The following is a 25,773-nucleotide window of genomic DNA, read 5'->3' on the forward strand; positions in this document are numbered from 1 at the left end:
TGATTCGCAGACCTGGATGGAATCTTCTGGAACATTTTTTTTTTTTTTTTATCCCTCAGCAACTTCCATTTTTCCCACCCCCCTCCTTCTTACCACACCGCAGTCCCACAGTTAAACTTCCAAGGGCTGCCGATTGCCGTTGCCATGGTTACGGCTCCGAAGCATCCAGCTTTGAAAGCCGGGGCCCTTCAATCAGAGCGGTTTGTCATCCTAATTACCCAGAGTGATTTCGCGGCAGGAGCGGCGGTATCGATCCCCATTAGCGACAGACGCCGAATCAAACCTGGGAACAGCGGCACTGTACAGCAGCTGGGGGGGACAGAATGAATCTCCTCCGCTGCCCTCTACTGCCCCCTAGAGCACAGCGATGGGAAGAGCCAACACCTGGCCGACTTGACAAAGACGAATTGAAACGGAGCCCAGAATATTAAATTAGGCCCCTTCCAGGACTGTGAACATGACAGTGAGCTTCTGGCCCCCAGACAAACACCGTCTCCACTCAGCCCTTGACTGGCTGCCACCCAGAACCTGGGAGAAGGTTAAAGCGGCGGATTTATTCTGGGTCCTTCTCCTCCAGCCCCAGGTGCCCGGAGCCACGGCCACAGCCATCACAAGCGATTATTTCTTGAACCGCTACGACAAGTCAGATATTCTGTCTCGAGGGCTAAAGGCCTGTTTCGCGAGTCCCGCGCAATCCTCCCTTTTCGATACTCCAACGAGAAACGGGGACAAAGATAATGCGTCTCGGCATCGTCGCGCGGTTCACTTGCGACGTACCTGGACAGGAACGTCCCAGACACTGTGAGTTTGCATCACACAACAGTGGGTCAGAACCCGGCCTGGTCCTGTAGCCCAGAGCAAGGTGTCTAGTCTAATTCCGGTGAAAACTGTCCAGGTGTACCATGTATTCTGTCCAGGTGTACCATGTATTCTGTCCAGGTGTACCATGTATTCTGTCCAGGTGTGCAGGGCTCAGGTGGAAGCTTCTGTATCTAAACAAATAATTTAAAAACAAACAAACAAGCAGTGAAGTGGGTGAAGAAAAAGACTCAAGATGCACGTGGTAAATGCTTCCAGTCATAAGAGTGTTGCTCTCTTTGGTTAACCTAACCTTTCCCATGGTAAAGATCACCCTGGGTCAGTTCTCTCCTTTCTTTCTGCCTTTTATTTCTACTGCATTAATATTTCACACAGCTCGTTTGCAGTGGTGGCACAACCTGACCTTTCACCGCTCCACTGTTTTTCATGGCAAGTTATGCTAAAATCATCGCAGCGCACAGTCGGCCGGATCGCCTCCGAGGTACCGCTGATAAAAGGCATCTTTCATGTTTACTGCTTCAGAAATCACCTACCAGTTCACCGATGCAGTCATCATCATCGACATCATCCTCCTATTTACTCATGTTAATCTGTTACGAAGAATCTTGATGCCGCTGTACAGCACTCTGGATTGGGGAATCACACGGACCCAGTTATATGGTCTCCCCGTGTCCAGTTTGTTACTGGTCTGCTCCGCAATTATTAATTCCACTTAACATTAACCCGTCTGGACTTCCATTTATCCAGTCTGCCACATCTGGTCCCAAGCAATAAACTGGGATCGCATTTCAAAATTGCACCGAATGGATGTGAGAGAGAGGCTGTGAGACGCACTGCATTGTGGGAAATGTGTACCAACGCCCTCAGTCACGCTCTGAGGTCTTGCAGGCCTCCTTACATTTTTGGGTTTGCATCCTCTTTTTTGCACCGTTGTGCTTTAATTTTCCAAATTATTCATTTATTTAAATGTGACATATTGCCCCAGTCTTCCTCAAGCCAGTCCACACACGTGATCATGGTAAAGTTGATGTATTAAATCATTTTTATTTATATATGTAAATTACGCTATTCGTCATTCTGTTTTAATGTGTCACAACTTTTTCCTTATGATATTAAGCATCACTTAGGGTGATTTCATGGTGAACTTGTTTCCCCATGAGAAATAATGGAACTATTTAATTAATTATCCAGCTTTTTGATATTCAGTCCATTTCCAGGCACAAGTTCGAACCGGATTACGGGGGATAAGTGCGCTGTCCTATGCAGGTTCCTATATTTATTTTGTCCTCCAGGAGTTCCCGGTATTCCACACTCATGCGCACCCTCACCCCACCCCCCGTGAGCAGATGACAGCAAACGCAGCTAGATTTTTCAAAGGAAGCACGGGCGACAGTGCGATCGATGGCTAATGCACTGGAGGAGTGTGGAATGCGAAGCGGGAGCTGACGCGTTGCCATGCCGACCATGGAGTGTACAGGTAATCCATACGGAGGCACCGCTGAAGTACTGATTATTGGCCTGGCCCTGTCTCTGCAGGAGGGACCCGTGCACCCAAGCCACGCTTCTCGACGGACCTTCTGCAGAGCCAGCAGCGTGACACACACAACGCCACGGCAGCCCCCGGCACTACACACTATCACGGTTAGTGCCAACACACCGGTTAGAGCGCCTACGGCAGGCGAGGCAGCGACTGTCTCCGCGGTGCCCTTTATGACAGCCTCCCCATTATTCACACCGACTGCCGGCAGTAAACAGAGCGGCTCCGGGTGCAACACGTTATTTAACACCCCATAGACTCCACAGTCACCAGGAAGAGAAAGTGAAGACAAACTGGAGAAATAAAACAATGAAACATGTTATCGCCTTGGCAACAGCGCAGTAGCATCTCTTCTGCAATCGTCCGTCTCTCGCTCGCTCACTCTGCCTCTTTCTTTCTCTAACACACACACACACACACACACACAGCTTTCCACTGGGAGGAAAACGCAAGGAATGTCCACAGGATTGCGAGTTTGTTTCCAGTAAGTACTGCGTAATTCATAAAAACTTGCTCAAGAGTTATTTGCAGGTACGCTCCCTTCTCAGGTTACAAACCCCAGTTATGAATTTTTGAACGTCCCACCAAGCCAACAGATGGCAGTAAAGAGCATCCTGGGTGCTGGTGATCAGTAATGATAAGAGGAACATCATACTTCTTTCTGGGATGAATCAGTCACCAGTCTGCACTGAACACATATTTTTCTTTTCAGTCATTTTAAAATAGTTTTAATTTAGGTCAAATCTTTAAATGTAAATTTTTTTTTTTTTTTTTAACTTTTACTATTTTTATTTATTATATCTAGATTTTTCCGGAACATAACCGAAATAAACTGAGGGACTATTTTGTATTATTAATCTTTTATTTATTGTGATTTGGGGAGTATAAGTGACTATGGAGTTAAAAACAAATTGTATTATGAACAGTCTGGGGAGCTGACAGCACACTGGTTAGACCTACTGTCTTTGAACCCAAAAGTTGCAGGTTCAAATCCCACCTCAAGCTGTAGTACCCTTGGGCAAAATATTTACCCCTGAATTACTGAACTTTAAAAAAATAAAGAAAAGTTACCCAACCGTATAAATGGGGCTGCTGCTGTAAGTAGTTTAACATTGTAAGATGCTTTAGAAAAACCTGTCGGCTGAAGGAATAAATATAAGACTGCTGGTAGCGTAGTGCTTAGAGCTCCTGCCTTTGGATCCAAAAGGTCACAAGTTCAATTCCCCACCTTTAGCTGTAGTAGGCTTGAGCAAGGTACTTATCCTAAATTGCTCCAGTAAAATTACCCAGCTGTATAAATGGGTAAATAAATGTAAGCAGCTTAACACTGTGAGTTGCTTTGGAATTCTGTTTCTCTGCTAAGTGAATAAATACAAGTCTTGATATCAACTGTGGATCTAAGTTGAGAAGCTGGTGTTTAGACCCCCTCTGGATCCAGGGACACTCGGAGTCGGGGAAGAGGCGAAGCATGGCAACACCCTGTGGAGTTTCTCTCCGTACATCCTGAAGCTCCCTTAGAGGGAAACGGTGAACACCTGAAAGCCGTTTCCCTGGGAATTAGCAGAAATACCCTGGATGACACACTCCTCCCTGTTGCAACCGAATACAAACAAGCAATTTGGACAAACTGCTATAATTATGATCGCTGTTTCAGCTGCATGTACCACATAGGCAGAAAATAGCACTTTTATTCCTTTTCCTTTCTACTCTTCAGGGACACACACTTCCCTGCGACCAGCTGAGATGAAATACAGAGCTGCTTCAAAGTATGGTAACCCCTTGTGTCCCTTAGTTTTATGACAAAATGGTTATTTAATGAGAATCAGTGTTTATTGTGTGACACAATAGGTGTGTAATGAGCAATTCCATATGCTGCTTTAGAGGAAACTGTGTGTGTAGTAGAAAGGGTGTAAAAATAAGTGAAGCCCAAATTGAACTGGTTAAGCCAAGTAGGTAAGTAGAATTGGTGGTGTAAATCATGGTCATTGTTTATTTTGATATTTAATACAATAATAAAGGCCATGGACTAAATCAAGTAGAATCAGATGTGTAAATTAATGATTTATTCATGCTATAAGTGTGTTAATTTTATACAAGAGTAATGACCATCCCTATAGGCTTCAGACATTTAAGCAGTTCTGTATGTACTGAACCTTACTGATAGAGTGTGTGTTTTGTGTTTGAGTCTCCATTTGATCTTTGCCTTTCCCTCAGCAAATTTATCTCCCCACCTTCACTACACCTTCCACCTGGCCCGGCCCCATCTCGCCCTTGGCTGCACCGCTATTCTAATCCGCTCCTCTGTGAGAGCAGAGACAAGACTGGTCGCTCCGTGATGGTCAGGCAACTCCTCCAAACGTGTTCGAATGTCTCCTGAAGACTGTCCTTGGCATCTTGGAAAGGAATGCAGCGGTCCGGAGCCTGTGTGCTATGGTACACCTTTGATCGGCTGCTTTTCCTGCTGGTTTCTCTCCAAATGGGATCGTTATCGCTGTCCTTGAGCTTTACAAAAGGCATGCGTGCATGTGCATGTGCATGTGCATGTGCATGTGCATACACACACACACACACACACGAAAATCTCGTACCCAACATATCATGTGCAAAGTCCATGATCCAAAGATCAACTTCTGGGCTGAATTAAAGACCCACAAATGGTTGCTTTTGATGCCAGGTGTGTTATTACAAATCAGCAGTTTATTCAGAGAGTTAATTCTACCCTATAATTAGCCAGGGATGGGCACTCACCAGTTACACATTAAGTGTATTTTGCACCATTAGATGCCTGCTAATAAAAAAGGGGATGTAAAAATGTTTGGAGCAACTGGCAAAGCCGCACCTCTGAAAAGTGTTCTCTCTGTAATGAAGGCTCGGCGTGTCCCACCACAGGTGCTTTTTGGGGGGAAGGGAAAAGGCGACGAAGGCTTGATTATGTATAATAACACATGAAATGTTATGCTGTACGACTCACACATTCACTTTGTGCAGGAATTTCAGCTGAATTCGTGATAAGAGGATTTTCGATGAGTCATGGGGCTATTTTGAGAATTTACATTGCAAAGACACCAATTGTGGTTAAATACCAGCATCATCAGGGCTTCCTTGGAAAGAGAGCTTTTTATTCTGAGAACATGGTGTAAATGTTATGCCTTAAAGCACCATTAGAATAGAGACAACATGTTGGTTCCTGGATGAGAAATATGTCATCTGAAATGGTGTTTACGGATGAACATAAGGCTGACATATTTTAAAATATTTGTAATAAAATTATACATCACTTATTATAGTTTTAAAAACTGGTGACATGAAATGTGCAGGACACCAATTTGTGTTAGAGCATTTGCAGCAGTCTAAAGGTATTCTTGTTGTAAAAGCTGTCTGAAGTACTGTATTTAAATGATTGAGTTTGTATCTGCATTTGTACTGTTTTTAAATTGATATGAAATCTATTTTAGTTATGAGTTAGGTTTTCCGTAATCGATGTCGTGATTGGTTGAGATTTTCAATGTGACAGGAAGTAGGAAGTAGGAAACAGGAAGTGTTGTACACAGTGTCCAGTTTTGTTACAGAAGAAGCATAGTGTCCCCATGCTTAGTAAAACACATAGCAAGTAGTGAATAAAATACCTGTTGTGGGATAAAGTTACCATGTTACCGGGAAACAAATACCATTGTACCGGATAATAAACTCATATGAAAATTGATTATATATTTCCATAAGCAGCAGTTTTTTTTCACGAGACCTGTTACATAAGGAAAAACTGCATTTCCCAATATAGGAATCACGTTCCCTCTTTTTGAGGAGGGAGCCCCATCGCATTAGAAATAAGGAGACAAAGACAGACAAGTGCAGCAAGAATGCATCAAACATCTTCCCCAGAAGCAGAGTAACACTTAAACCCTGATTATGATGCACGAGACAAGAGTCAACAGCAACGGGCCATATTCACGAATTGACATTTGCGCTGGAGCTGAATTTATTCTAACCCCTAATCAAGCACCAATTACGGAGGTGCGCTGCGCACGGCGCGATTCCAACTAAGATCCTCACCGACGGGAACGAACACACCCGTTAGGTGCACCCTGTCACGTATGTCTCGGTTCCAGTATCGGGATGAAACGGGCCACTTTTGTTACGAATCGTCACTAACGCCCACGGGGCAGGACTTGTTTACGGTGCGCAAGGTGGATTCGGGAGAGGAGCACGGCGACGCGACGTTGCACTTTGCTCGACGACAGAGGCGGTTCTCGGATTACGGACGACGAGAACGCGACGGCTCCGGGAGAGCGGGAGAGCGAAAGAGCGAGGAGGGGGGGAACGCGGAGGGTCCAAGGAGATCGTGAGGGTGACGTGGCTCGTGGGCCAGCAAGCGGCATTTGCTACAATTGTCCCCCGTCCTCCCCGTTCGGCAAACAATCTCAGGCGACGGGGCGATAAGACAGGCCGGCTTTATTTTTCCGCCCCACCGTTTGTACCGTCTGTTGATTCGGTTTGCCCAGCCGACCTGAGATAAGGAATGTCCTGCAATAGCGGAGTCGTCGAACGCAAACGCCCCGAGTCGTCCGAGAGCCGCTCGGGCCGATTCCCGACACCGGAAGAGACTTGAGGACAGAGCAGGGCAAACATTTACGCAAACGGCCGTTGCCCTCTTGCCGGGAATCGCTCCACAGCAGCGTCGGCCCGAGCGATGACTTCCTGTTTCGTATCACGACGCGTGAATAGCACAGCCTTTTTACGATAAGCCTAACCTTCTGAGCATATCCCCGTCTCAAACCATCGATTGCTTCCAGATAAGTCATGTAACCGACCTGGTATCAAGGTAAATACACAAGGGTTGGTTGAAAGGTTTCAGACTGGCCAGCGCCAGGAGTACAAGGACTGGTTGCTGTTTAGTCCTTGAGTCTCTCACACACACAGTCTGAAACTGCTTGTCCCGAGTGGAATCACGGCGAACCGGAGCCTAACCCGGCAACACGGGGCGTAAGGCTGGAGGGGGAGGGGACACACCCAGGACGGGACGCCAGTCCATTGCAGGGCACGCCAAGCAGGACTCGAACCCAAGACCCACCAGAGAGCAGGACCTGACCAAGCCTGCCACACCACCCACAGTCCTTGAGTCATCAAACTCAGTAGTTAGACCTCTATTTTTGCGATGGAGGCCGTGAGTGATGTTCCTTCAGCCATGCGAGAAAAGTTGCGTGAGTTTAGTGTGAGGTTTGGGAAAAGCGGTCAAGACACACAAGAACGCCTCAAGAGTTGCGGTGCGGGAGACCAAGCACTGCTCTTAATGGTGTGATGAAGAGGAGACAGTCATCTCCAGACATACGCCTGTTAAAGTTACAACAATGTGGATTTCTGAGAGCCGTGCACCAAGAAACATTAATATTTATTTACCAGACGCTTTTGTCCAAAGCAAATCCCAATGAACTCTATGTAGTGTCATCGGCCAACACACCTTATTCACCACGGTGACTTACGCTGCTAGATACACTACTTACACTGGGTCACTCATCCACGCACCAGTGGAACATACACACGCTCTGTGGGCAAACCTGAACAACATGTCTTTGGAGTGTGGGAGGAAACCAGAGCACCCAGCAGAACCATCCACTGACACAGGGAAAGTATGCAAACTCCACACAGACTGAATGGGGATCGAACCCACATCCTCTCACACCTGCTAGGCACTGAGAGACAGCAGTGCTACTTGCTGTGCTGCTCTGCCTTTCCCCAGTATTTTTCAGACACCTTTATCCAAAGAGACGTATAGCATCAGATGCACCACAGTAAAGTACCTGCAATCATTCACACATAACAGTGTAGCACACTCAAAACAGGACATTTAAAGTCACCAATTTCCAGGAGGAAACCAAAGCACCCAGAGGAAACCAACAGGAACAAGCAGGAAACATGCAAACTCCACAAAGTGAGCAGATCCTACGCTGAGTCACACAGCCTAGGAACTGTGGGAAATCATGGCAGCTTTTTTTGCTGAGTGTGAAATATCCTGTTCTACTTGTTTTGATTTTTCACTGTTTTGTTTTTTTATGCATTTAAAGGTTGAATTAATCAACACTGAGGATCATATGTATATTTTTTCCTGTTTTTTTGAGTGTTTGTTTAGTATGTAACAGTTACGAAAGAGCAGTAAACCATTACAGAGTAATGAAGGAAAACTGTGGCCTTGTGTTTTCATAATTAATGTTCACTCTTGAAGTTATTGTGTCCATTTTCATTGAATCTGCAGCAGAATGAGTTGAATTAAATTTGATATTCCAGAATGATTGGGGATCAATTTTGGGGGCCCAGGAACACAGAAACATGTTTACCATACCTTCGTGTTATGAGAATTAATCATAGGAACACATTATCCTCATAAGGTGGGGGAAAAGGAAAAGGTCTCAGAACCTGGGAGGTCTTCTTCCGATGTGGAATGACAGGTAGTATCAACTCTTTTCGGTGAACCCTTGTACGTTCCCGTGGAAATTTGTCGAACTCGAGCCTCCCGGCTCCATCCTCGGCCCCACAATTTTTTCCTTGTATTCAAAAATCTTGTAAATAAAAAAAGATCAATGTTCTTCTGTGCCGTTGTGGAAAAACATGGCCATCAGGCAACTCGAAAAGTCCCACATGAGTCCAGCTCAGACTTCTGACTACCATGTAAACACTACATCACTGTTTCGATCCCTCCGGTGCCTTAATCATGCACTGCTGGCTCAGGCTGCATCACATGTTTCCAGCTGTTCTTCACCACTTGCTCAGCACCTGGTTCAGCTCCAGGGCTTTTCCTGTTTGAGCTCCTGCAATGCAACCCTGGACCCCGCTCCTCGCACCAGCCAGCACGAACAGGAGCCAGCAGAGCTCGGAGCGGTCAGGGGCACCGGCCAGTCACCGGCATTGCAGGGGACTGACAGAGCTGACAGCAGCGCTGAAAAGGTCAGCGAGGTCTTCGAGGGACTTGCGATGGGGTCCGCAGACTAGAGAAGCAGAGTTTCTCCAACAGAACATATGCAGAAGAGCGCCAGCGCGTCCACAGCGACCCCGACCAGCAATGGGGTTTGCTGTTTAAACATTCGCAAGCAACTCTACATTTTTCTTAAAATTGCGGAGAAAACAGGTGATGGACACATGTGTGGCAAAAAAGTCGACCACTGCCTTTCACGCTCTTGAGGAGAGTGCAGCGGAAAGTGGTATTTGAACCCATAACCTTTGGGTTTGAAGGCAACAGCTCTAAACACTACACTACCATATGCCCCATAGGAGCTGAAACGTGGGCTGTGAAGAAAATGCAAAGCAAACATTCAGCTGTTCAAATGTTGTTTATGCAGTACGGGACGCAAGTTGTCCTCGATACACACGTCTGGGTGTGTGTGGTGCCTGTTCTCCAGTGGAAAAACAACAACGGGCTCATTCATTTCAAAGAAAGGCCTCTGTCTCCTGCTTGTGCATTCTGGAGAAGGCGCTCGACTTGTGATAATGTCAGGAGAGCGAGCGACCCGAATTATTCACAACACAAGGCTCACCCGGCAAACACTTTGAATTTTTGTATAATCTCATAACTTTGAATAATTTTGCACATTTTTGAGTTAATGACATGAATCATTTGAATTTTAACTCTGCAGCAGGAGTTTTTTGGGGGGGTAAAAACACCCAGGGAGTGCTGTCACGCCTCGCAGAACAGGGTACAAAAAGTTGCTGTATATGAATATGGAGAGCCCCCATGGGTGGCACGGGGGCAAGGTGGCACAGCAGGTGGTGCGAGAGGACACGGAGGTTCAATCCCCACTCAGTCTGTGTGGAGTTTGTATGTTCTCCCTGTGTCTGTGTGGGTTTCCTCTGGGTGCTCTGGTTTCCTCCCACACTCCAAAGACATGTTGTTCAGGTTCCCCCATAGTGTGTGAGAGAGTGTGTGTGTGTTCCACTGATGTATGGATGAGTGAAAATAGTGTATCTAGCAGTGTAAGTCACCGTGGTGAATAAGGTGTGTGGGCTGATAACACTACATAGAGTTCATTGGAAGTCGCTTTGGACAAAAGCATCTGCTAAATAAATGTAAACCCCTGGGTTCGTGTAAGGTGTGAATGTTCATGCACTATGGGGGGTGCGGTGGCGCAGTGGGTTGGACCACGGTCCTGCTGTCCGGTGGGTCTGGGGTTCGAGTCCCGCTTGGGGTGCCTTGCGACGGACTGGCGTCCCGTCCTGGGTGTGTCTCCTCCCCCTCCGGCCTTACGCCCTGTGTTACCGGGTAGGCTCCGGTTCCCCCGTGACCCCGTATGGGACAAGCGGTTCTGAAAATGTGTGTGTGTGTGTGTGTGTGTTCATGCACTTTAACTTTAAGATCATCCCCCGATCAATCCTTTACACAGCTACTCCTGTAATGTAGCGTAAATGTTTATATGTATCTCAAAAAAAAAATTAATTGCTATCAAGATGATCAGAAACCGTTGATATTCGGATAAAGTTTAATGCAGCTACTCTTGTGGTGAATGTTGGTTCATACGGTGGAAAGAAACAAACTAACTGCACTTCAGAATCACACGTTTGCATCTAAGTGTCTCTTCCTGCTCATGTGATGAACACACTGTATTTTCTATGAGATGTTCATCGCTTTGGGGAAAAGTGTCTGATAACTGAACACATGTACATGTCAATGTAACTGTTCACATAACGGGCCATTGTGTCCATATCATGGGGCTTCTATCTGCTCTACGAGCCACCGTCGCCAACACGACGACGAGTCGGACACATCAACCAGCAACTTGACCACCCTGCGTGAACTCGACTCGGACCTCAGTGTGCCGAACATCAGCCGCGCCATATGAAAATCGAGAAAAGCGGTAAATACGAAAAAATATGATGGGGTCATGATTTACTTGTTTGCAAAGTCTTCATTTTCAGTGTTTTGGTGACTTCTTGGTCCTGCTTCATTGATCCATGGTTGGATATTTTTTTCCATAAAGAAATACTGGAAATATGATGATCCCCCCCCCCGACATAACAGGCAAATTTTGGCAGAACGAATTAGTCCCATAAGCACACACATCCACACATCCATTCCCGAAATATTAACATCAGGGTAACGAGCGGGAATAAAACGTCATACTTCAAAGATAATATATGTTTGTATTTGTAGCATGAAAAGGAGCATTTTGTTTATTTAGTCATCTGGACACGACGGCAGCTGTCGAGACGGTTAAAAACAAAGGCAGATGCCGCAGCAGGATCTCCAGCAGCTCGTCTGTTTGTTTTACATTAGTAACACGTCGGGTTTTATGGTGGCAGCAGGAATTACTTAAAGTAATTACGTCGTCAAATTCCAGCTAATCTCATTGGTCGCCGGGTAATGTGGCCTCATTCGATTTAGCAGCACGGTCCGGAGAGCACGGCGCAGACGGGCGCTCGCGGGGTGACACGCTGAGCCGACACGCTCGACCACGGGGGGCTCCCGATGACGCGTCGCTAACGGAGGGTGACAGGGCACGGGGTTCGGTCAGCGCGACGACAACACGGGTTTACACATCCATCGGCATCTTCTCGTCGGCAAACTGGAAAAGCCGCGAGGTCTCTGGCGTTCGGCATCACCAAGAGTGCGACTGCCTTCGACCCACTCGGCACACGGGCCTTGTTGCAATAAGGGGCAGCGAGCGGTTAGAGCTGCGGCCTCGTGCTCAAAGGATATGGGTTCTAATCCAACCTCCTGCTGTAGTACCCTCGATCAATGTACTTACAATGAAGATGACCCTGCTGTCCAAATGGGTAAATCAGTGTAAGTAGCCCAGTGCTCACGGCTCACGTTACATTTATTTATCTAGCAGCCGCTATTCTCCTAAGTGACTTCCAATGAACTTTATGTAGTGTTATGAGCCCACACACCTTATTCACCGCGGTGACTTACACTGCTAGATACACTATTTACACTGGGTCACTCATCCATACGTCAGCGGAACACACGCACTCTGTCACTCACACACTATGGGTGACCCTGAACAGCATGTTTTTCACTGTGGGAGGAAACCAGAGCACCTGGAGGAAACCCACACAGACACAGGGAGAACATGCAAACTCCACATAGACTGAGCGGGGATCAAACCCATGTCCTCTCATCCCAGCCAGGTGCTGTGAGACGGCAGCGCTACTCGCTGTGGCACCGTGCCCCCTTCTCTAAGTTTCTTTGGAGAAAAGCATCAGATGGACAAGTTAGTAAGAATAAATTGTGCTGGAGGAGAGGAGGAAACGCTCAGCCGCCCAACACACAGAGCCGCTTTTCCCAGACACATTCGTCTCTAAAGCAGCAGATTACTAGGGTTCCCCAGAAAGACCTTTAAATTTCTCCCGGAGGACTAATGTGCTCTTGTGGAAGATGATGAATCGGCGCTCTTGTGGGGCCTCGTGGAAATGTACCCATTAATACACCTCTCGTGCGGAGCCTCTGTGCTCCGCATCCGGAACTTTCCCCGCCAAGGTCACCCTGCATCCCTGCCCTGTCGCCCTGGAAGCAAGAGCGCAGCTCCATTCCCCGAAATGAGCGCCCGAGGAATGTTCCGGTACGTTAACGGCTGCTGACGCCCCTACGCAAGGTGACTCGGGACACGAACGTTGGGCTGAGCAGTTGCAGGTTTGAGTCCTACCCACCTATGAGGAAAAGACGTCTGCAGCCGGCAGAGGATCTTAACCGCCTCTCAGCCACGGACCCCTTTAAGAATCTGACAGACGCTGAGGACTTCAACTGTGCATAAATGAATTCTGAGAAAATACTGGATTTATTTATTTAACTTTTTATGGCACTAAATTGATTTGCTTTAATCTTATTTATTGAGCTTTACTTATGTACCTATTTATTTATGTACGTACTTCTATTTATGTCAACGGACCTCATCGTTGACACTTGTGCTCTGCAGAAGCCCTGAAGCCCATCCACGGACCCCCATGGAGGCCAGGTTAAGAACCCCTGGAGGATCCAGAGGCCTTTTTTTGTCATTTTTACTATGGTAACGTGCATTGAAATCAGCCGCTCGCCCTCCGCAGATCTTCACCCGTGCAGTTTATGAAACCGGACATGAAGGACCACCTCACAGATGTCACATCGGCGGAGTCCGAGGCCGAGCTGACGGAAGGAGTATGGTCGGAGCTCTCCGGGGTCAGGCACCAGCACGCGCACCTTTGCTGGCGCACGGGATGTCGGTAACCACGGTGACCGCTGTGCGCTCGCTGACCTGCCGGGCACGAAGCGGTGCGAGAGCGGGGCAGCACCTCGGAGGAGCAGGCTGACAAAGCCAGTGTTGACAGACCTTCGCAAAACCAAGAGTCAAAGGTCACGGCACTGCCCTTTAGATATTACTGTACTGAGAGACAAACACGCACACACAGACACACACTCTCTTCCTCCCTGTTTCAGCTTATGTGATCTCATTAATATTTCAATTCTGAGAAGAAAAGCCATAATGTGTGATAGGAGTATAAACATGTTTGTCTCCATGCTGAGAGATGTTCGCATTATATGTGAATATTCTTCCGTGATTGAAGAAAAAACAATAATTAAGCATTTCTGGGAAAATGCGAATCCACGGCTCGCGCCTCGGTGACCTGGGACTAAGCACGTAAACACGGGTTCGAGACGGATTGGTGGGTGGGTGGGGGGAGAGGGTGCGATGCTGATGCCCGCAGGCCGTTCTCACCCACCCAGGTGCCCTCCCGTCCTCCGTAGGAGGTAACTTTATACGCCCACGTGAGTCCGCGAGCACATCGATTTTTTTCCCTCCCGGTTCAGAAATAACCTCAGGGCTCTGATGTAATTGAGGCTACGCTCATGGAGCATCGCTCTGCGGAGCCCAGGTTCGAGGGATGATTAAATAACCCAAAATTTTTATTTAATATTCTGCCTGCAAACAAGCTCGAACCTGGGCAGGCGGGCAGCACTTAGCCAAGAGTCCAGGACTCGTGACAGTGAATCCCGGTGTCTATAAGAGCAGGGGGTCACATGACAGAGGTCACTTTTGACCTTAGATGTACCGTGCTGCTTGGAAGTATGTGAACCCCATGCGTCCCTTAGTTTTACCATGAAATGAGAATTTAATGAGGATCAGTGCTTCTCGTGTGACACAATAGGTGTGAAATGAGCAATTCCATATGTTGTTTTAGAGGAAATCAAGTGTGTAGTAGAGACACACAACTAGTGTAAAGGTGTAAAAATACGTGAAGCCCAAGTTGAACTGGTTAAGCCAAGTCGGTAAGTAGAGTCAAGGGTGTAAATCATGGTCATTTATTCATTTTATACGTTTATTTTAATATTTTATACAAGAATAATGACCATCCCTACAGGGTTCACATACTTTCAAGCAGGTCTGTGTATACTGAAACTTACTGATGGTGTGTGTGTGTGTGTGTGTGTGTGTGTGTGTGTGTGTGTGTGTGTGTGTGTGTACGCGTGTGAGTGTGTGGAGAAGCCGCGTTTTGGATGGATGCCACAGTCTCCCCACATCTCTCTGCCCTGGAGCCCCCCAGATGCACAGCCACAGCGTACTCAGATGCAATAACGCGAGTCCGGGGGGGGTTGGAAATGTGCAAAATCTCTGCGTGTCACTCGGTCTTGACCCCATTATGAGAAGCAAACAACAGGAACGCAGAAGTACAGCAGCTCAAAGCTCCATCCCAGGGCCCCGGGTCCCACTCCACCGGGCTCGGTTCACCTGGATGAGCACCATCAGGGAAACGGCCTGTTTTGCAGCACTTCAAGCTGTTGCTGCGCCCTCGAAGGCCCCGGGTTCGAATGCCCTGCTTTTGGGGAATACGGACGAGGAGCCTCCGCAAACCGCCGTCCCTCCTCCTCACACGCCGATCACAGGAAGCGGGGCTCGAGCCGTTTGCGGCCACGCCGTGGGGCAGCCAGCCTGGTGGTGCGGCTCCCAGTGTTGCACGGAGACTACATTTCGCCAAACAGACCCGAGCGTCCGTTTCGCGGCCGTGACCCCGAGGGGGAGGGAAAGGTGAGCCGGCATTCCCCCGGCGGCCCCGTCACGCCTCCAGCCCCGCGCTAATGGAAATCCATTTCCAAGCCGGCTGAACGTTAACGACAGCTGGCCCGGCAGAAATAAAGGATATTAGATAATAGAGTTTTATTGAGCAAGAAGCACTTAACGCCGCGAGAAGCGCGGTAAAACTTTCCGAGAAACGGGCAGTGGAAACGCATCCCGGGATAGATCCTTGAAAAATACCTGGATTTCAATAAGCTAAAAAGGAGGCGGCGAGTGCGCTCCCGCGGGGGAAGGAGGGGCAGCTGGGGCTGCTTTTGACTGCGGCGGCACCGACGTTGGTGGCAGGAGTGTGATATCGCGGCGAAATCCGCACAATTTCGCTTTACAATTCGCAGCCCTTTTTGTGTGGCTGTCGAGGTGCGAAAACGAGGAGGGACAACGAACCTCCCGCCACCCGATTCATCCCGAAGGCGTCCGCGAGGAAAGTGCTGTATCTCAGCGCGGACGCGAGTGCGGCCTTTGTCCTCCTCCCATCCGGCCTGTGAATGAAGTCGTCGGCGGCGGCGTCCCGGGGATTCTGGGAGGGTGCGCTCCCGCCTTGCCTTGCTCTATTTTGGGAGGAGACACCTGATAGGCCTGCCGGCGCGGGAGCATCCGAGGCGGTCAGCTTCCCCGCAGAGGCACCAAGTGCAGCGTCCACTAGAGCCCCTCCCCCACCCCCAGCGCTCACACCCTCCCCCACCCTCACCGTGGCTCCAGATCTCCATCCTAACCCAGGAGCGAGACGCGAGCGTCGGGAGAAATGCATAATGCATGCCGGGCAGCGCCGAGCCGGCGGAGCATATGGAAGCACCGTGTTCCGTGGTATTTAGCGATTTCACGGTCCGGGGATGATGTCGCCCCACAGGAAGCACCTCCAAGGAATGGGGCGTGGCAGGCGGACAAGATTTGGGCGCGACGCAACGCTGCTGAGCGTACGGCTGTGGAGTCACGGGGGGCTGAGAGAAGCTTTCTGGGATTTTCAGTGAACGGGGGGTTTTTGGGGGGGGGGGGGGAGTGACACTACTACGACATTGAATCAACAACCTTTCACCTTCAGGTCACACTTTTCTCGAAAGTGACGTTCAGCTCGGAGTGAATAAAAGCGCAACAACAAACACCTTCATACACAGACCCAGGAGTAACACACAGCTTGTCTGTGTGTGACACCACCACGTTGCTGGTTCACATCCCCCCAGTAGCTCCTATAGAAGTGACATTCAAATAACAATTATATATAATCACTCCTCCGTGAACCGCCACCTTATCGTGGTGGAGGGGTTTGAGTGCCTGAATGAGTCCAGGAGCTATGTTGTCTGGGGCTACATGCCCCTGGTAGGGTCTCCCATGGCAGACAGGTCCTGGATGACAGACGAGACAAAGCGCGGTTCAAAAACCCCTTATGAAGGAAAAAGCAAGGCGTCCGTTTACCCCGCCCGGTATGGGGTCACCGGGGCCCCACCCTGGAGCCAGGCCTGGGGGGGGGGCTCGCATGCGAGCGCCTGGTGGCCAGGTCTATGCCCACGGGGCCTGGCCGGGCTCAGCCCGAAGCCATAACGTGGAGCCGCTCTTCGGTGGGCTCACCACCTGCCGGAGAAACCGTAAGGGGCCGGTGCATTGTGAGTTGGGCGGTGGTCGGGGCCGAGTGCCCGGCCGACCCAAACCTCGGGCGCCAACTCTGGTTTTTGGGACTTGGAATGTCACCTCACTGGCGGGGAAGGAGCCTGAGCTGGTGCGGGAAGTTGAGAGATACCGTCTAGATATAGTCGGGCTCACTTCCACTCACAGCTTGGGTTCTGGAACCACTCTACTCGATCGAGGGTGGACTCTCCACTATTCTGGCGTTGCCCAAGGTGAGAGGCGGCGGGCTGGTGTGGGCTTATTAATAGCCCCCCAGTTCAGCCGCCATGTGTTGGAGTCTACCCCGGTGAATGAGAGGGTCATCTCCCTACGCCTTCGGGTCAGGGAACGGTCTCACTGTCGTTTGTGCTTATGCGCCTAGCGGCAGTGCAGAGCACCCGACCTTTTTAGAGTCCCTGGGGGGCGTGCTGGAAAGCGCTCCCACTGGGGACTCTGTCGTTCTACTGGGGGACTTTAACGCCCACGTGGGCAGCGACAGTGATACCTGGAGGGGCGTGATTGGGAGGAACGGCCTCCCTGATCTGAACCCGAGCGGTGAGTTGTTATTGGATTTCTGTGCTAGCCACAGTTTATCCATAACGAACACCATGTTCATGCATAAGGGTGTCCATCAGTGCACTTGGCAACAGGACACCCTAGGTCGGAGGTCGATGATCGACTTTGTAGTCGTTTCTTCTGACCTTCGGCCATATGTCTTGGACACTCGGGTGAAGAGAGGGGCTGAGCTGTCAACTGATCACCACCTGGTGGTGAGTTGGATTCGATGGCGGGGGAAAAAGCTGGACAGACCTGGCAGGCCCAAACGCATAGTGAGGGTCTGTTGGGAACGTTTGGCGGAGGCCCCTGTCAGAGAGGTCTTCAACTCCCACCTCCGACAGAGCTTCAACCAGGTCCCGAGGGAGGTGGGGGACATTGAGTCCGAATGGACTATGTTCCGCTCCTCCATTGTCGGTGCGGCAGTTCGGAGCTGCGGCCATAAGGTCTCCGGTGCCTGTCGCGGCGGCAATCCCCGAACACGGTGGTGGACACCGGAAGTAAGGGATGCCGTCAAGCTGAAGAAGGAGTTCTATCGGGCCTGGTTGGCTCATGGGACTCCTGAAACAGCTGACAGGTACCGACGGGCCAAATGGAGCGCGGCTCTGGCAGTCGCCGCGGCAAAAACTCGGGCTTGGGAGGAGTTCGGTGAGGCCATGGAGGAAGACTTTCGGTCGGCCTCAAAGAGATTCTGGCAAACCGTCCGGCGACTCAGAGGGGGGAAGCGGTGTTCCACAAACACTGTTTACAGTGGAAGTGGTGCGCTGCTGACCTCAGCTGAGGATGTTCTCGGGCGGTGGAAGGAGTACTTTGAGGATCTCCTCAATCCCTCCGACACGCCTTCCGTAGAGGAAGCTGAGGCTGGGGACTCGGAGGGTGACTCGTCCATTACCCTGGCTGAAGTTGCTGAGGTAGTCAAAAAACTCCTCGGTGGCAAGGCTCCGGGGGTGGATGAGATCCGCCCCGAGTTTCTCAAGTCTCTGGATGTTGTGGGGCTGTCTTGGCTGACACGCCTCTGCAGCATCGCGTGGAGTTCGGGAACGGTGCCTCTGGACTGGCAGACCGGGGTGGTGGTCCCTCTTTTTAAGAAGGGGGACCGGAGATTGTGTTCCAACTACAGGGGGATCACACTCCTTAGCCTCCCTGGGAAAGTCTATGCCAGGGTACTGGAAAGGAGAATCCGACCGATAGTCGAACCTCGGATCCAGGAGGAGCAATGCGGTTTTCGCCCTGGCCGTGGAACACTGGACCAGCTCTATACCCTCACTAGGGTGCTGGAGGGTTCGTGGGAGTTTGCCCAACCAGTCCATATGTGTTTTGTGGACCTGGAGAAGGCATTCGACCGTGTCCCTCGTGGCATCCTGTGGGGGGTACTTCGGGATTATGGGGTTCGGGGCTCGTTGCTACGGGCTGTTCGTTCCCTGTATGACCGGAGCAGGAGCTTGGTTCGCATTGCCGGCAGTAAGTCAGACCTTTTCCCGGTGCATGTTGGACTCCGCCAGGGCTGCCCTTTGTCACCGATTCTGTTCATTATCTTTATGGACAGAATTTCTAGGTGCAGTCAGGGAACGGAGGGTGTCTGCTTTGGTGGCCGCGAGATCTCGTCTCTGCTTTTTGCGGACGATGTGGTCCTGTTGGCTTCATCGAATCAAGACTTGCAGCGTGCACTGGGGAGGTTTGCAGCCGAGTGCGAAGCGGCGGGGATGAGAATCAGCACCTCCAAATCCGAGGCCATGGTTCTCAGTCGGAAAAAGGTGGATTGCTCCCTCCGGGTTAGGGGGGAGTTGCTCCCTCAAGTGGAGGAGTTTAAGTATCTTGGGGTCTTGTTCACGAGTGAGGGAAAAATGGAGCGGCAGGTTGACAGGCGGATCGGTGCGGCGTCCGCAGTAATGCGGTCATTGTACCGGTCTGTTGTGGTGAAGAGGGAGCTGAGTCGTAAGGCGAAGCTCTCAATTTACCGGTCGATCTACGTTCCTACCCTTACCTATGGTCATGAACTCTGGATCATGACCGAAAGAATGAGATCGCGGATACAAGCGGCAGAAATGAGTTTCCTCCGCAGAGTGGCTGGGCGCACCCTTAGGGATAGGGTGAGAAGCTCGGTCACCCGGGAGGAGCTTGGAGTAGAGCCGCTGCTCCTCCGCATAGAGAGGAGCCAGTTGAGGTGGCTCGGGCATCTGTTCCGGATGCCTCCTGGACGCCTCCCTGGGGAGGTGTTCCGGGCTTGTCCCACTGGGAGGAGGCCTCGGGGCAGACCCAGGACACGTTGGAGAGACTATGTCTCCCGGCTGGCCTGGGAACGCCTTGGGGTTCCCCCAGAGGAACTGGAGGAGGTGTGCGGGGAGAGGGAAGTTTGGAGTACTCTGCTCGGACTGCTGCCCCCGCGACCCGGCCCCGGATAAAGCGGAGGAAGATGGATGGATGGATGGATATAATCATAGACGATGTTGGACTCATTCATGGAGCTGTGAGGAGAGAAGCGGTTCTCAAAGAGATGGGTCTGAGACCCTTCTGGGATGTGGGAGGGATTCAGCTGCGCTGAGGGACAGAGGGAGCTCAACCTACCAAATTAGGGACAAAACTGGGACTTTCAGTTTTGCACCCTTTGTTCGTGGGGCCAGCAGAGGTGGAGGAGCACAACACCCTGATGTGAGGCACCAGCTCTGTGGGTTTGAGTCCTGCTCGGTCCGTGTGGAGTTTACACCGGTAAACCACTTTTACATCCTCCTCCAGACAGAAAATCGCAGGTCGCCAAGAGTCGACCGACTCGACAGCAGAAACCCTTAGGTACACTTGAGGTCGACGGACGGAAGAAGGAATAAAAGTGTACATTGTCCCTGCCCTGAAACAGGTCACACCAATGATGTTAAAAACTGGACGAGACAAAGGGAGGGGAAGCGGCTGCAGAGAGCAACAGCGCAAGTCCCACATGGATTCTGAGAGATTGACATGGAAATAGTGACCGCCACCCCGCGTCCCCTTGCCCTGCAGAGGCTCCAGACCCGGCAGGCGCGTGTGGGCGCGTCATTATGGGTTCTGACCAGAGCAGTTTGGGTGGTGTCGCTTTCCGCAAAGCAGGACATCGGCTTGTTTAACGGACAGGAAACAAGCAGAGCATCAGGAAGGATGTCCCGACATTACACATTCGTCCTCTCGTTACTGTAAAACAAATAATGCAAATAATTGGATTGCGTCCCACATCGTGCAGCCGGGGCACGAAACACAGATTTCACACGATCATCTCCGGGGCGCAAGGCCTGAGGAGGAAGAGTTGCCTTTTCGGGGACGCGTCTCTTTCGATCCGCCGAGACACAGCGATTGTCGCGCTGCCGTGAAGCGGCCGAGGAGCCGGAGGGACTAAAACCTCTTTTCCCCTCTTTCACAGCAAGTCCTGCTGGGAATTGGCCGATCTAGGAGGGCCTTTCTGGGGGAGAAACGAAACCACAAATGATGCTGACAAACTGTTCTGAGTGAGCTGAGGTGGGGGGAGGGTGGCAGGGTGAGGTACTAGGAGAGAGAAAACGGCATAAAATGGCATACGAAGGGGACATAAGATCTGTACCTGGAAAATTATTATTATCATTATTGCAGCTCAGTTCACACCTTTAGTATCTAACATATTTACAGAGCAGGGTATTCTTGCCATACGTTCGGGGTAAGTACTTGGCTCAAGGGAATTAGCATTAGAAAGGAGTGGGGCTCGAACCAACAACGTTCAGGTTTCAAGTCTATGGCCACTCTACTATTGACACAAAGAGATTGACGGCTAAATTCCCAGCAGTGGCTGTTGCTCAGGTTCATCTTGGTGGTCACAGTATTAGAAAACATCAGTCATATCTAGTTCTTTTTCATTCTCACTGAATCTCCTACACACACACACACACACACTCTTCACGTATTTGTATAGACAGGTGTTCTTCTGATCAGTCCGGGTCTGTGGTTACTGTGTAATTTAGTAAAAACAGACCCTGTAAAGGCTTGGATGAAAAGCTGCAGACACCTGGGTGATGTGTCCAGCGAAAGACGGAACATAAACCCACCTGGTGCTGGGAATGTAAATAAATTCAACACAAGCAAAGGCCTTCGACTGCTGAGCTGGAAACAATGACCAGGAATCCAATGAGCATCATTCCATGACAACATGAGACATTGTCACACCAATATGTCATCCATCCATCTATTGTCAATGTCCACTTGTCCAACGCGAGGACACGGTTGTCCAGAGTCCATCCTGAAAATACAGGGTGTGAGATGGGATGCCACTCCACACACACACACTCAGGGCAGTGTAGAGGCACCAGTCCATCTGAAATGCATGTCAGGGGAGCTGGCATTGTTCTGGTTACAGCTGCTAGCTTTGGGCTCAAAGGTTGCAGGTTTGAATCCCACCTCCAGCTGTAGTATCCTTAATAAATGGTGGTACAGTGGCTCAGCAAGTAGTGCTGCTGTCTCACAGCATGTGGGTGGTGTGAGAGAACTTGGGTTCAATCCTTCCTCAGTCTGTGTGGAGTTTGCATGTTCTGTGTGGGTTTCCTCTGGGTGCTCTGGTTTCTTCCCACAGTCCAAAGACATGCTGTTCAGGTTCCCCATAGTGTGTGAATGTCAGAGAGAGAGAGAGAGTGTGTGTGTGTTCCACTGATGTGTGGATGAGTGACCCATTTTAAGTAGTGTATCTAGCAGTGTAAGTCACCGCGGTGAATAAGGTGTGGGGGCTGCTAACACTACATAGTGTTCATTGTAAGTCGCTTTAGTGAAAAGTGTCTGCTAAGTGAATAAATGTAAATGTAATCAAGGGACTTGCCCTAAATTGCTCCAGTAAAATTACCCAGATGTATAAAGGGGTAAATAATTGTAAGTTGCTTGGTGGGGGGGAGGGGAAAGCATCAGCTGAACAAGTAAATGTGAACATCTTTGGAGTGTGGGAGGAAACCAGAGTGCCTGGAGAATTCCCACAAAAACATGGGGAGGGCAGGTGAACTCCACATGTTGCCAGATTCTCAGACCCACAGCCCAGGATCTGTGTGGCACCAGTGCTACCTGCTGCTCTGCCATGTTCTCCTGCACAGATACACACCTGACCCAAGGGTTGAGAAAATGACACTTGTTCACAGTCCATCTCTCCAGGCCTGGCCTGTGACACCATGGGAGTCACGTGCAGAAACCTCGGCACATTTTCCGGGATATTCTGCGGCATCCTCCGGGGTTTACTCTGCCTACAGGACGGCGGACTTTGACCCCTCGTACCCCGAGGCCTGGGGCCTATTATCCCTCATTCAATATTCAGGAGTGCTCGGCAACTGCGGGGGGGGGCAGCTGAAACGTGAACGCTGCTTAACGCCGCGTGCTTTTATTCCAAACACCGTTTAATTATTCATAGGCCCAGGACACAGAAGCAAAATGCAGCCAAGGCCAGAAACGTTCCCTTCCGTTACCTGCACTCTTTGGAGCCGTTCGAGCGCTGCGGTCAGCATGATCAGGACCGCTTTCGGGCCGCACGGTGCAAAGCCATCGGTACGAACCCGAACGGCGTGTGTCCAGACGGCGCCCATTTTACCGGTGCTCCACGAGGGGTCTTGTCAAAACCCCCATGGGAAGCCCCCCTCCCGTTGCGTGGGGTTCGAGAAGGAGGCGGTCGGCGGGTGTCATCCCTGCGTTCAAGGGACACAGAATTAAATGAGCATAACGTGTTCAAAGCGTTATTTCCCTGACGAAGGAGCCGTTTCTGAGTATTAAAATGGACAAACATACAGAGGCGTTGATTGATTAATAAACAACTAAATGCCACGTTGCTCGGGGACAAAGGGAACTGCGGTTTTTTCTTTCAATTTTCAGTAGCCGACATCCAGGAAGCCACCGCAGTGGAATTTTTACCGAAGGCGAACAGAGAGCAGCGCAGCTTCACCGGTACGCGTCTCACGGGCCATGCTTCGTCTCCGCGGCGGCTCTTCGTGGACAAGGAGCTCTCGGCGCAGCGAATCGGAGGCCCTCCCACACGCTGGCGATGGTCTGAAAGCGCTTGAGCGCTGCGGAGTGTGTGTGCGGGAGCAATCGAGTTAGAATAATGCTGTCGGTAACGGGCAGCCGGGCTCTGCCACATACAGGTGACAGGTGATCCTGAAAGTGCAGGTGACCGGCGCCCCTGGGGTGTGTGTGTGTGTGTGACAGCAGTTCACGTGCTGACGGTTCATCAGCGTGATCGGATATCTTTGGACAAGGTGCTGGACCCCGGTCACACACACCTACGCGCATATGGTGCAGAGCCACTGCTTGGTCTGGTTTGATCGGGTCGGAGCAGAATCATCTCGTTCCGACCCAGAGTCAGAGCATATTATAGGCAAAATGTTGAATATGACCAAACCATATTCATACCGTATATTATTAAATTTTTTAGAATATTTTATATTATTAATTATATTTTCACCTTCATTCAAAGGTGAGTGACAATGTTACATTTATCTCACGCTTTTCTCTTAACTAACTCTTCTCTTAAGTAACTTGCAGTGTTAATCTACCTACACTAATTTACCCCATTTATACAACTGGGCGATTTTACTGGAGCAATTTAGGATAAGTACCTTGCTCAAGTGTACTAGAGCCAAAGGTGGAAACCAAACCTACAACTTTCAGATCCAAGGGTAGCAACTAAATTTACATTTATTCACTTAGCAGACATTTTTGTCCAAAGCAACTTCCAATGAACTCTATGTAGTATTATCAGCCCACACACCTTATTCACCACGGTGATTTACACTGCTAGATACACTACTTAAAATGGGTCACTCATCCATACTTCAGTGGAACACACACTCACTCTCTGTCACTCACACACTAGGGGTGAATCTGAATAGCATGTCTTTGGACTGTGGGAGGAAACCAGAGCACCCAGAGGAAACACACACAGAACATGCAAACTCCACACACACTGAGCAGGGATCCAACTCCCGTTCTCTCACACCACCCAGGCACTGTGAGACAGCAGCGCTACTCGCTGTGCCACCGTGCCACCCTAACTGCAGTACCAGCTATCCCATGCACATGAGATAGTCAGCTTTACATTGATTTACTCTGTTTATACAGCAGGGTTATTTTTATTGTATGAGTTGAGCATACTTTGTTCAGGGGAGCTACAGCAGGAGGTGGGATTCAAACCCAGGACCTAAAGAGCACAAGGCAACAGCTCTGAGCTACTTCCACCCACCTACCGCTGTTCATACTGAGCGCCTCTCTGCATAAACCGTAATAAATTAAAAATAAAATTGTTTTTTTTCCCCCAGGAGTCTGCAGTATTTTCAGTGTAATTTATACTTTTATACATGATAATGTAACGTACAATGCAGTGTGTAATATAACACACTGTACCATTTCAGCCCCAACATAAAAATTATAAATAACAGTGTCTGTACTGTACAGCAGATTACTTTGTATTGTAATAAAAAACATTATATTTCACACTGTATGTTTACTTGCAGTTTACTGTTTATTTATTCAAGAGGAGCAGCAACTCTTTGAATTCTGATCAAAATCCTACCACATGTGGCGGGGGGGGGGGGGGGGGTATTATATAGAAATAAAGCATGGACAAATTAGACATGAAAACTGAGGAGGGCCTAACCCCCCACCCCCACACACATTTTTCTCACATTTACATTTATTTAATTCTTTATCTGTTACTCTTCTCCAAAGTCATTTACAGTGTTAAGCCACTTTCACTTATTTATCCTTATATACAGCTGGGTAATTTTTACTGTCTCAGTTTAGGCTAAGTACCTTGATCAAGGATACCGTAGCAGAAGGTGGGATTCGAACCTGGATCCTTTAATTGCAAGGGGTAGCTCTAACCACTACGCCCCCTGTACCAAATCAGTCTAAATCATCTCGATGATATTTTTTCCACATGATTCTCATAAAGGAAATATATTTTAGTGAAAAGTCATTTACACTGATTTACCCTTGGAAGTGTATTTCTGGAATGTTCACGGAATTTAAAGGGATGAAAGGACTCTGTGTCCAAATCTCTTCACCGTAGTTAAACCACAAGCAGATCAGAGGCCTTTGAGGACGGAGAAGACGACGGGACGGCGGCGGCATCATAGAGCCGCTTGTTGCGTAACCCCAGTTATTACCATTTTGGCGAAACACCGCGGTTTTACCCCGCCCTCGCGAGCAGCCTCTAGAAATGGGACTTCACTTCACGGGCAGGATAGAGAAGGAGGAGTGTTCGCATCTCCCACT

This window comes from Scleropages formosus, chromosome 10 (assembly GCF_900964775.1).
Source record: "Scleropages formosus chromosome 10, fSclFor1.1, whole genome shotgun sequence".
Taxonomy (NCBI): domain Eukaryota; kingdom Metazoa; phylum Chordata; class Actinopteri; order Osteoglossiformes; family Osteoglossidae; genus Scleropages; species Scleropages formosus.